Source organism: Gekko japonicus, unplaced genomic scaffold, assembly GCF_001447785.1.
Source record: "Gekko japonicus isolate JY-2015 unplaced genomic scaffold, Gekko_japonicus_V1.1 scaffold1031, whole genome shotgun sequence".
Lineage (NCBI taxonomy): Eukaryota > Metazoa > Chordata > Lepidosauria > Squamata > Gekkonidae > Gekko > Gekko japonicus.
Genome location: NW_015177041.1, coordinates 43543 through 56254, shown reverse-complemented (window position 1 = coordinate 56254; position 12712 = coordinate 43543). Strand labels below are relative to the sequence as shown.

Below are 12712 nucleotides of genomic sequence, written 5' to 3'. Positions count from 1 at the left end.
CGGTAGGTACTTGGTAACCCTCAGTGCTTCACAGCGCCCAGGGCGGTTTCTGCCTCCGCCTTGGCAAACTTAGCCAGCTGCACTAATACGAGCAGCTCTTGAGCACGGTGGGTTTGCTGCTCACAGGGGTCTTCTTTTCTTTTCTAGGCTTTGCTCAAGCACAGAAGCTAAAGCCCGTTGATCCGGATATGTGACACGTTGTTTCTTTGGGGATGCCCTTCTCTTTATGGGTTTTTCATCTTTTCATTTTGGATCTATGAAGATTAAAGAGCTTTTTTTTTCTTGTTCCCTTTTAAAAAAAAATTCTGGCTGTGAGGAAGAAAGCAGAAGATAGGAAGGAAATACCATTTTTGTTTTCCCACTTGTTTGCACTGTGTGCTGACTGAAATTAGTTGCACTAACTGCTGGTTTTAATTTCTTTCTTTGTGGAGAAGAAGAACTCTGAAAAGAGAAGACTCCTAAACACAAGCGTGACTGCCGTTTCCAGTTCCCCTCCAGCCACCCAGCTGAGTGCATTTCAACTTCTCCCCCTGGCTCCTCATCCGTCTTTAAGCTAAAGAGCTTGTTCCTTATTTGTGCAAAGTGCCTTATGCTATATGAGACCCTTCAGAATATCACCTTTCAGACACAGCCCAAGGAGTCATTTTGGTCCAGATCAAAGTCTCTCCCACCTCCATCCCCTCCCCTCGACTGTCTCTCCCTTCCCCTCCAAACAAGCCGGGCTGGGATGTAACACTTGTCAGTAATACTTTTTGTTTAACCTTTTTTTTAAAGAAAAAAATCAAATGGAGGAGTTGAGATGCAGTTGCAGTTCACCCACCTTGTAAATATGTGTATTTAAACAAAAAGAGCAACCTGGGACGTCTGGGTTGTGTCAGTGCAACGTCAGCACTCCAGGAGGAAAGACCACTTGCTACCCACCCGCAGCAGGAACCTGTGACAAGCTCTTGTGCTCTGGCAGAACACTACAGGCTGGTTTCCATGAGTCGCCGCTGGGGGTTGCAGCACTTGCTAGGGAGACTTGGTCCAGAGCCACGGCCGTCTTTCCTCTCTGAAGTGTGTTCCACAGAAAATCGGATGTGTATACTTGTATAGACTCTGTAAATATGTGTTCTTTTCTGTTATGGGTTCATGTATAACTTTTTTCTTTGAAGTTTGCTGGGGCTGAAGGGATTACAGGTAGATCTTGACCGCAGCTACAGGTGAGAGGGGCTCAGTTTTCTGCAACACTGTATGCAATGCCAAGTGCTGCCGTTTTGGCCTCTTGGGAGGTCACACTTTCTCTAGCACTTGCAACTCTTGGAAGAGATCCAGGCATGGGGTAGAAGTTGTGAGCCAGCCCTTTCTGTTCCCTCTTCTCCCCCCCCCCAAAAAAAAACAAAAACAAACCCTCCACAGTGGTGGCATGCATTTCAGGAGATAAAGATCTTGTTTGCCGCAGTCAAGGCGGATCATAGCGTGCAGAACATGGAAATGGTGCTGAAAGAACCAGAGCCACTGGCATCGCCTGCCCGTTCTAGAGGGTCCTCCTGGCGTGGGGTGCATCCTGTCCCTTGGCTGCTCCCCTGTCCCACGCCTGTCTGTCTGGCAGAGGCCTGAACGGGTCAGGGCAAGTCCCCCCCCCCCTTCGAGTGGTTTCCTGCCCTGTTTGTCTTGTATATGACCAGCAAGTGCTGTAGAGCTGCATAGTGTTGCATCAAATTGTACCCCTCCCAACATGCTTGATGTTTGGCCTGATCTCCAGGCAAAAGGACTGAGAAAAACTGACCCGTAAACTTCTTAAGGATTCCCTTCCCTCCTGACCAGCAGCAGGCTGCCAGGAGGCACCTGGTTGAGCACAGCGCCTCTGTGCTTGGGCACCATGTAGTCTGGCATTGTGCCTACGGTGGCACACTTTCTTGCCCTGAGAGAGTTCCTGAATTTGTTCTGGATTGAAATTTGAAAACCACCACTTTGCACCACCCATTCCTTGGAGCTCTGTGCTAGAACCATGTGCCTCCTGACAACCCCATTCAAAGTGAAAATGTTTTGTCTAAGTAACTCCATAGTAGCATAGCAAAAGCTGCACTTAAATTCAGCTTGGCTGCTGAGGCTCTTCCTGGGGCTGCATCGGACAGGCGAGCGCTCTGTGTATCAGGAGGCGAGGAGGGTTAGGTGGGAGATCCTGACCCAAAGCAAAACCTTCTCTTCTGCAGCCAGCTTGTTGTCCCGGCAGCGGGGACAGAGGGTCGTTTTAGTGCAGAGGGATGTATGTGCAGAAGTGTTGGCTCTTTGAGCATGCAGCCTGATGTTGGTGCCCTGTGCCATGAGTAGCGGAGGGGTGCTGTAGGGGTGCTGTGCCCTGTGCCACTCTTGCAGCACAGCAATTTTAAGTCGGAAGTAGTATTACTTTGAATAGGGCTTTCTTAGAAGAGGAATGGCCACTTGCCCAGATTCTTGAGCTTTGTGTCCAGGTGGCCTCTTGGGGAGGGGGTGTCAGGAAGCCACCTGGGGCTCATTAGTAGCCATCTCTTTCTGGGACGTAGAAGGACTTGTAAATGGAAAGATGCTCCACATGATGACTAGGTAGACCCTGGTCTTTTTTCCCCCTCCCATCTGAAAACAAATCCTAAGGGTGGTGTCCCTAAAAGTAACCTGCCCTCAATGTCCACGAACTGCAGCAGCCCAGAGCAGCCTCTCGTGTGTGTGTGCTCTGTAGTGTCCGAGGGAAGGAGCACTGAGGGAGGGGCCTTGTGGCCGGCTTCACCCCTCCAGTCGAGTGTGTCAAGAGGGGCCCCTCTGGCATGCAGCCTCTTGGGGGCCTTGAGTTCCCTGCCTTGGTGTGCTCTTCCCAAAAGGGGCTGCACTTGCCCGGGGGGGGAGGGGGGAGGGGGCTGGGCTTACTTGACGCTTTTAATTTCTTCAGAATGAGATGGGAGCATCTTTCCTTTCCTCCTCTGGCTTTTGTGTCAGGATTTGGGTAAGATCTGGGAAGGCAGACGCAAAGGCAGAGGGAGGTGTTAGCAACGGACATCTCATTCTGGTTTTCTTTTAGGGGTGGGTTTGCCTGCGCAGGAGCTGCTGATCCCTGCCGGGGGGCGTGGCTGCCACATGAGGCACAGCGGTGGCCAGCAGGAGGCTGACCTCTGCTGCTGGTGCCCAGGGTGCCACAAGGAACACCACTGATGGGGTACAGTGGCCACTCCTCTCCCGGCAGAGTTTCAGAAGATTCAGACAGTGCTGTGGCATGCTGGAGCCTTTCGTGGTGACCTCTGGGGGTTGGGGAGGTGACCAAGCCTCCCCCCCCCCCTTTTCTGGCAGTGTTCTAATGTCCTGTGCAGGCATTTGGGGAGGGTGGGGATATATTAAGATACAGCCTTGCTGTGTTTTAACCAGGAATTGGGGGGTGGGGGTGGGGCAGAATCTGGAAATAAAGTCACTATTCCCTTTACTAAGACAACTGGAAAATTTGGGTGGGGGGAAGGGCTGTTTTGTGTTCAGTTTAAGCAACATGGCATTTTCCTTGGTCCTCAGCCCAGGCTGTGTTCACTGTGAACCGGGGGGACTAGAATTGGAAAGGTTGGGGGGTGGGGTGGGAGGGAGAATGAACTTTCTTTTGGAAACTCGTAATTGGCAACTGTCCACTTGAGCTCAGTTTTTGGTTCAATGTGCATTTCTGTACACAAGGTATATGGTGGAAGGCTTGACCGTCGTGGTGCTGAAAAGCAAAAGCACTGAATGGTAAAAGAAACTGGCTTATTTTTAAAGAAGAGAAGGAGCTCAATAAAAGTTCACTGGGATTCAATTTGTTTAGCTTCTCTGTTTGACTTGAGTGGGTGGTTGCTTTGAGCACGGAGGGGAGAAGGGTATTCCTGGCTGGAGGCGGGCCGGGGTGTGTGTGTGTGGCTGGTTCCTGGGCTCTCTGCAAAGGCCGGCCTCTCCCTTCTCCCCCTCCTGGTCCTCCAGCATGGTGAGTCACCCTGTGACATAGATGCTCTGTTTGAAGGAGGGTGCAAGAAAGAGGAGGTTTGCAGCTGGGGGGCTCTCCTTGGTCCATTTCTGTCACTTGAAGGTCAGTCAGTGGGCATCAGTGGCCCAGAGAGCTTTCTACTGACTTCTGTGAACTCAGGCAGATCATGAGAGGGAGTGCTTAGTTCTCATGGCCCTTTCTTACACGTCCAGGGAAATGCCGATTGCCACTTTAGGGTCAGGAAGCAATCCTGGAGTTTTTTTTTTGTTTTGTTTTTTGGGTAATCTGGGCGTGGAACAGCGGTCACTGCAGGTGTGGAGGGGGGGATTTGTGAATTCCCTGCATTGTGCAGGGGGTTGGACTAGGTGACCCCGGAGATCCCTTCCAACTCTATGATTCTAACAGATCCCTTCCAACTCTATGATTCTAACTTTGGATGGTGGCCCAGTTGCACCCTTATCTGGACAGGGATAGCCTGGCTTCAATAATTTATGCTCTGATAATCCCCAGATTAGATTACTGTAACACAGTGTATGTAGGGCTGCCCTTGAAGACAGTTCAGAAGCTGCAGCTGGTGCAGAATGCGGCAGCTGGATTAATAACTGGGACCCAGTAGTCTGAACACATGACCAGTTCTAACCCGCCTGCATTGGCTGCCTATAAGCTTCTGGTCCCAATTCAAGGTGCTGTTCTTAACCTATAAAAGCACATAATGTCTGTCAGAGCGCCTCTCCCAACCCCAATCTACCGCTCAACCTCTGGGGCCTTCCTCTGGGTGCCGGCCCCTCAAGAGGCTCAGAGGGTGGCAACTAGGGGGAGAGCCTTTTTGGTGGTGGCCCCATCTTTGAAACATCCTCCCTGCTGCAGACCACCTGGCGCCATATTTGCCATCTCTTTGGTCCCAGGAGGCCTTTAAAGACCTCCCTGGTCATGCAGGGGCCTGATATGATTAGCCAGGTACTTTTCTTTCACTCTGGGTTAGGTCTTTTTGGGGTCCGGTCTATTGTTTTTAATGTTTTTTCATGTTATCTTAAATGATTTTTTTTCTGTTGTATTTTATTGCTTTTATACTTGTAAACTGCCCAGAGAGCTTTGGCTACAGGGGGTATAGAAATGAAATAATGATAATTGTACCCATAATTCTTTCGAATTATCGTGCTGGAGAAGACTCTTGGAAGTCCCTCCTTGGACTGCAAGGAGATCAGATCAGTCAGTCCTAAAAGAAGTCAACCCTGACTGTTCCCTGGAAGGCCAGAGATTGAAGCTGAAGCTCAAATACTTTGGCCACCAAAGGAGAAGGGAGCACTCACTGGAGAAGACCCTGATGCTGGGAAAGATCGAAGGTCAAAGAAGAAGGGAATGGCAAAGGACGAGATGGTTAGTGTTACTGAGGCAATGAACATGAAATTGAGCAAACTCTGGAGCACGGCGGAAGACAGGAGGGCCTGGCGTGAAGTGGTCCATGGGGTCACAAAGAGTCGGACTCGACTGCAACTGAACAACAACAAATTGTGCCTGGGCCGTGTCCAGAGCTGTGGTGCCGCCCTTCTGGCCTTTGCCTGTCCAACAGCTCTTCTGCTTAGGACTTGAGTTCCACACACAGGGTGTCCAGCTGCTACTGAGAGCCTCCTTTGCCTTTTCACCGCTTGGTTGGAACCAGACTGACTGCTGTTGGAATAATACCTTGTTCTTCAAGTGGTTTCTGTGCAGTCCCACATGGGGGACGGCAGGCCTGCCATGGAGAAGAGCTTCCAAGCTTTTAAAGGAAGTTTCTACGCTCTAGGCGTGCTCCCCCCTCCCTTCTGTCTGCAGAGATCCTCTTCCTGCCCAAGGGGTCACGTGACAGAGATGGGGCGAGCACTCCTCCCTTCCCTCAGTTCACTTCTTGCCGCCATTGGGGGGGGGCATACTTCCAATACAGCTGCTTTGTGGGGCCTCAAAGCCGAGTTCCAGCAAGGTCTTCCACAAAGTACTTCAAAAATTCTTACCCACAAAATCAGTAGAATGGCTCTTTTCAAAAAGCATAAGGATTGTGGAGTGAAAATGGCCCAAAATAACCATAAGGGAGGGAGGGCCCATTTGGTGACTTCAGCACCAAGGCCAACCCACTGTTGTCAGATTGACTTCAGAACCACCTCTGAAGAAAAAGGCAAAACGCTCCCACTGCTGTCCGGCCATCACGTTGACCCCATTCAGTCTCACCTCGAGACCAACGGTCTCAATCCCCGGAATTGACAGTTCTCCCAGTCTCATCACTGACAAGCTGACTCACCTTGATGAGAGGGTTGGAATCCAAGTCTGAAAGAGTTGGGACTGTTTAGCCTGGGAAAGAGAAGGCTTAGAGGGGACAGGATTGCAGTCTTCAAGTATCTGAAGGGCTGTCATGTGGAAGATGGAGCGGATCTATTCTCTCTTGCTCCGGATTGCAAGACTAGATCTGATGGGTGGAAATTACAAGGGAGTCCTTACCGGCTAAATATCAGGAGAAACTTCTTCTTTTTTGGCCCCCCGAAGGGGATTTTTTAAATTGCATTTTGTATAACTAAATACTACATGGAAAAAAAGGGAAGGGTCTACAAACTATGGGATAAAGGAAAGTAACCTCTAAAAACCCAAGAGTGGGTGTCATACAAACAGCTTTAAAAAGATTACATGTTTATATAACTAAGTTCTCATGCCAAACCATTGAACATAGTTATCATCTTTCTATAAACTTCAAGTCTAGATATAATCATCGTCTACTATGACTTCATAAAGAGCCTAAGAAAGCGTAGTTTAAACATTTTTAGAACTTCAGAATCATGATAACAACTCATTTCTTATCCTTTGTCTTCCTCACTTCATAGCCTGTTTTTGGGGCTGCAGCCCCCAAATTTGAGTCTGATTCTTCACCAGAAGATGACTCCGCTCCATCCCCACCACCCTCCTTGGGACTGTCGTCTTCTTCCACATCTGCTGGACAGCTATGAAGATGCAAGAATTCTCTTGCCTTTTCCACAGTGTCAATTTTCTCTTTTCTGTTGATGAACTTAAAGATGATTCCTTCTGGCAGAGTCCATCTGTAGGCAATTTGTTTCTTTTGTAGAAATAAGACCAAGTCTTTATAATTGCGTCTTTTCCTCATTTCAAATGGAATATCTTTTAAGACCTTTATCTTTGCCCTTAATTTTCAGGGTAACTCCATTAGCCACTTTGAGAATTTGATCTCTCACTCTTCTAGAAAATCTCACCATCACTTCTCCCGGCAGATTATTTTTCCTTATAAATTCTGTATACGATCTAAAGACCGTATCAATATCGCTTTGCAAGTTCTCCGCTTTTATATCTGCCATTTGCCCCAAGGCTTCGCACATTATCTGTATGAGGTTCTCCCCTTTCTCCTCAGGGATCCCCTGGAATCTTAGGGCATAGCTTGCCCTTTCCATTTGTAACTGTAGTAGTTGAGACTCATCTATTTGACGCTTCTTCTCCATTGCCTGCATTTGTTTTTGTAGCTTTTTGGCATTGGTATCAACTTCTTTAAGTTCCTGCTTAGTTTGATCTATCTTTTTGACAGTCCCGTTAATTTGGGCTTGCTGTGTGTCTAGTTTTCGATTTATTGCCGTCACCTGTTCCAGCAGAGGGTGCAATGCTTCGTTTAATATCCTTTGCAGGTCTGAAGTTGTGTCCTGTCTGGGCACAACACTCACTGGACTGGCACTTCCAGCAGGCTTAGCTTTCATTATCTTTTCTTTCTCCTCTCTCCATGTTGGAGGCACCATTTTTGAGGAATTGTTTACTTTTCAACAAAAGTTATCAAAGTCTCTGAAGTTTTCCAATACGCTTGGTAAATTCTTAAAAGTCCTTTATTTCAGTCTTTTTCGCTTCACAAGCCCACCCCCCACCCCCGCTTAAACAGTAAAGTTCGCTTATGTTTATCTTCTCGTAGGAGAGTCCCCTCCCCCCCTTGCTTCCCGCGGGGCGGCTTTCGGCTTTTTTTTATGTTCTCGCTTTAACTTAACTCACAGTTCAATGGCAACACGGTTTTAAATTCGTATTAAGTACCAAATCGCTTGATCACCCTGTGCTTGATCTGGTGTGTGCTTCTAGTTCCATCAGGAAACTCCGTAGCAGGACCGTCGGGGCATGAATGCCCCCCCACCAGCAGGGTCGCCAGAGGGGAAGCCTTCCAGCGCCCCATGGCTTGGAGCCTATTCCCAGGACTCCATGGGGGATGCGGACGATCGCACCCCCTCCTTGCCACGGGTTCTGGCGATTGTCTCCCGGAGGTCTGGGAGGTCGCCATGGCGAGCACCAAAACCGGATATCAGGAGAAACTTCCTAACTGTAAGAGTGGTTGAGCAGTGGAACAGGCTGTCTCGGGAGGTGATGGATGCTCCTTCGCTGGACGTTTTCAAGCGGAGACTGGACGACCATCTTTCGGGTATGTTGTAGGGCTCTCTTTTGGCTATGCTCCTGCAGAGTGCAGGGGGTTGGACTAGATGACCTGGAAGGTCCCTTCCAACTCTAACATTCTATGATTCTATGGAGTTAAATGTTGATACTGCCGATTTTTAGGTCAAGGTCCCCTTGACACCAGAGCTCACCATCAAGAGGCAAGACCAACCCATTTTCGTATCCAAAGACACCACTGTCGGGATGGACTGTTCATTCTCTGGAGTTGTCAGATGATGACGTGTTCAAAGTGCCGCCATCAGTTTCCCAGGAAAGAGGGCCACGATAAAGAACCGCCAATCCAACGGCCATCTCAGCAGGATCTGTGGGTTCCGTTCCCATTCATAATGCTGCCTCAGTGGGGGGCCCTTGGCACCTTCACAGTGCCCACACCCCTTGCAGCTTTCAAAGTCCACCGCATCCAAAGGAGACTACTGGACTCAGTGCTGGGCTGGATAAGCGACCTCCTATCATGGGTCAGTCTCCGAAGACTGACTTTACCGGTTGTTGTAAGTGGATTCCAAGAGCATATCAGTGCCATCTTCCAATGACACTTGGTGAACCATCGGCTCCATCGCCCACGGAACACCTCACAATGTATTCCAAGCAGCTAGTCTCAATGGCAAAAGACCTATAATGAAGGTGTGATACAATCTTGACTCAGGACATGTGTCTCTCCCCTTACAACAGGGGATGTAAGATATACCTATGGCCATTTGGGCCAAGCCAGCCTCAACTCCAGCCTCATCAACGAAGCTAGATCCTATACAGGATCAGAGAACAGATCTGGGATTTCTTGGTTCGCCACCCCCACCCCCCAAGCAGACTCCCTGGTTTTGGAAGTCCTCCCTGCTAAGGGAAGGGCAGGCAGCCATTCATCCCCTCTGGACGGGGAGAGCAGGAGACCGGGTTTGTTGGGAAGAAAGACCAGCCAAATGCCTGTCGTACCCCAGATTATAGGTTATAGATACCAGGCTCCTCCACCCCTCCAGCAGGGCTTTAGGCCTCCTTAAACCCATCAACCCCAGCCCAAGAGGCAGGGTGGACAGCAGGGAAGGAACCCCTCCCAGTCCCCTAGGGACCAACACTCTGAGTTCAGTAAAGTTCTTTTCAGAAAGGTTATCAAAGTTCTTTTGCAGTTGGTGTCAGGTTACTAATGACGGGTGGGTTTGCTCCAGGATAAAAGGTTACTTTTTGGAGTTCAATTCACTGCCTCCTTTTCAGTGCTCACTGGTCCCCTGCTGCAGCTCACCACCCTTCTTAGCACAAGCGGCCGCTTCCCTCTTGGCTAAGGGGGCCATTACAAAGCCCACCTCTGTGAAGGACTTGAAGGGTTTCTTCTCCAGGTACCTTGCCGTTGACAAAACGGGGGGAGGAAAAGAGGCCCTTTCTAGACCTAAAGTCCCTGAATAAGCATCTGCATGTGTTATTGCTCAGAGTGTTACCCATCCCGGAATTAATGTCCCTCACAGGTCTGAATGTCTGGTTTGCTACACTTGTCCTGGAGGATGCCTGTGTCCGTGTGTCCATTCACAAAGCCTGCAGGAAATACTTAGGATTTTGTTACGCAGGGGCTGCCTACAAATACATGGTGCTCCCATTTGGCCTAGCCACAGCACCTCCTAGAGTGTTTACAAAATGTATTGCAGAAGTCTCATTGCCTATTTAAGGTTAAGAGGCTGTACAGTAGCCTTACCTGGATGATTGGCTCTTGGTAGAATACGCCGCAGGTAAACTGACTGCAGGTTTTAAGGTTTGTCCTAAGCAAGATCCAGCCCCTGGGTTTTCTGGTAATTTGGGAGAAATCCCACCTGATTCCTGTTGAATTTATTGGGGCATCTCTAAATGCCATAGAAGGAAAGGCATACTTGCCCCTTCCAAGGGCCAAAACTACAGAAGTTCTTTTTTGTTTGTTTTTGTATTTTTGCATTTTGAGTGGGTGGGTGGGTGTTTGTGCCCATACCTGGAAGTCATGGCGACCTCTGGCGACTCCTACTGGGGCATGGAGGACATTCGGAGCAGTGGCTTGCTGGCCTGTTTCTGCCTCCCGTATTCTTTGGAAGTCTCCCATCCAAATCTTTTCCAGGGTCGGCCCTGCTTAGCTTCTGATATCTGACAAGATTGGGCTTGCCTGGGCTATCCAGATCAGGGCTTATACGGAAGTTCTTATCCAACAGGTGTCAATCAGCCAGATGCATCCAGAAACTTCTGGGCTATATGGCTTCAACTACTGTGGTGGTCCGCTTCTGTATGAGGCCGTTACACAATTGGTTCGTAAAGAACTTAGACTCTCGTTCTGAGCTGCAGTGGAAAAAATTATCCGTCCCAGGAACCATTTTAAGATCCCTCATCTGGTGGTCTGTTGCCATCAACCTCCTCAGAGGAACCCCTCTAGGAGAGTGCAGTCTCACGGCGTGCGTTTACAGACGCTTCCTTCACTGGGTGGGGAGCGCATTGTCATGGATCCTGGAGGTTTTTGTCATCTTCTGGGTGTGGAACAGCGGTCACTGCAGGTGTGGAGGGGGCAGTATTTGTGAATTTCCTGCACTAGATGACCCTGGAGGTCCCTTCCAACTCTATGATTGTATGACTTAAGAGCTAATGGGATATGGACAAGGAAAGAGCCCACCCTTTATATCAATCTGTTAAGAGTTGAGGTCCATCAGACTTGCTCTTACTTCCTTCACAGAGATCATCAGAGGCCATCATGTCCAGTAGCAACAGACATCACTGCAAAGTTCTACCTGAACAAAATGAGGCACTGGATCCCTCCGCCTCTGCATAGGAGCCACACTCACAGGGCAGTGGGTGCAGCTGACAGCCCTTCACGTGGCTGGTCTAGACACCACCCTAGCGGACAGCCTGCGCTGGGATGCAAACATAGCTCAAGAGTGGTACATATCAAACCACCCCCTGGCTCCAGTTTCAAAGAATGGGGCGTTCCTGAAATAGACCTCTTTGTGTCAGCAGACAACAAATTCCACCTCCTCTGTTCCAGAGCAGTCAGAGGCACGGGTTCCCTGGGGGATGCCTTCCAGTGGCAATCGCACGGCCCATCTTTTTTTATATTTCCCCCCTTTGGTATTCTGCACGAGGTAGTTGTGAAAATATAAGCAGACGGTGCCTCCTGCATCCTTCTGGCCCACCAGGGCATGGTTCCCCACTCTGTGGAAACTAGCCCAGCGGGTGACATATAGTACTGCGGGACCCTTGCGCCTAGCCTCTTGGCTAATCCTGCAGTAGGGAACTTTTTGCCTCTCAGAAACCCACAACAAGGATGTCCGAAGAGTACAAATGGAGAAGATTTGTGTTGTGGGGGGACAGGCGAGGGTTCGGCCTGCAATCCTACAGTTTGAGCAGGATTTTAAACTATCTCCTGGAATTGAAGGTGGCTTTGCTGCCTCATCAATAAAATAAAAGAAACTTATGTGTAGGCCTGCCACCCCTTTTTAAAGAAACCAAAAATAAAAAGACCAACTTCTTGCTGAGTTTCTGTCCTGCCCCTTCACCACTATTGCTTCTCTTGAAGGATTGCGCACAGTTCCTGTTTTGGGAGAACACGTGGGCAAAACGGGCACAGAATGGTCCTGCCTCCCCTTTATCACCCACGCACCTGTCACCATCCGCTCTGAAGAGTGGGTCTGCCATTTATTATTTATTTATTTATTGTATTTATACCCCGCCCTCCCCGCGAACGGGCTCAGGGCGGCTCACATAAGGCACTGAGTGCAATCAACATACAAAATATATAATACAATTTACAAAGTTAAAACAGATTAAAATCAATACAATGGATGCACCTATAAACTCCTCACTTGTATAGCAGGGGGGGAAGGCCAGGTGCTGAAAAGATGTTACCCAACCACCCTAACGGTCTCTCTCTGTAAAAGGGCAGTGGTACAAGTGGCCGTGGCGGCTCCTACTCATAAGACTGGCGGAAGAGCTCCGTCTTGCAGGCCCTGCGGAACTGTACAAGGTCCCGCAGGGCCCTGATCTCTTCCGGGAGCTCATTCCACCAGGTAGGAGCCACCACTGAGAAAGCCCTGGCACTTGTTGCTGCAAGCTTGGCCTCCTTAGGGCCCGGGGTCACCAGCTGGTGTTGTGACCCCGACCGAAGTGCTCTTTGGGGAATATATGGGGAAATGCGGTCCCTCAGGTAAGTCGGACCCTGGCCATGTAGGGCTTTAAAGGTAAGCACCAGCACTTTGAAGCAAATCCGGTATGCTATTGGCAGCCAGTGCAGCGCTTTCAGCACAGGTCGGATGTGCTCCCAACTCGGGACACCCAACAACAACCTGGCCGCAGCATTCTGCACCAGCCGTAGCTTCC

At 49.5% G+C, this 12712-nt stretch overlaps 1 protein-coding gene across 1 annotated transcript in view; it reads left to right on the top strand.

Moving 5' to 3' along the window:
• The window catches only part of DDX6 (DEAD-box helicase 6), a 16833-nt gene extending 15468 nt beyond the window's left edge, over positions 1-1365 (top strand). The window contains exon 14 of the mRNA XM_015428053.1: positions 148-1365. The gene's annotated coding sequence lies outside the window, so the exon portion shown is untranslated. The remainder of the gene's footprint in view (positions 1-147) is intronic.
• The last annotated feature ends 11347 nt before the right edge of the window (positions 1366-12712 follow it).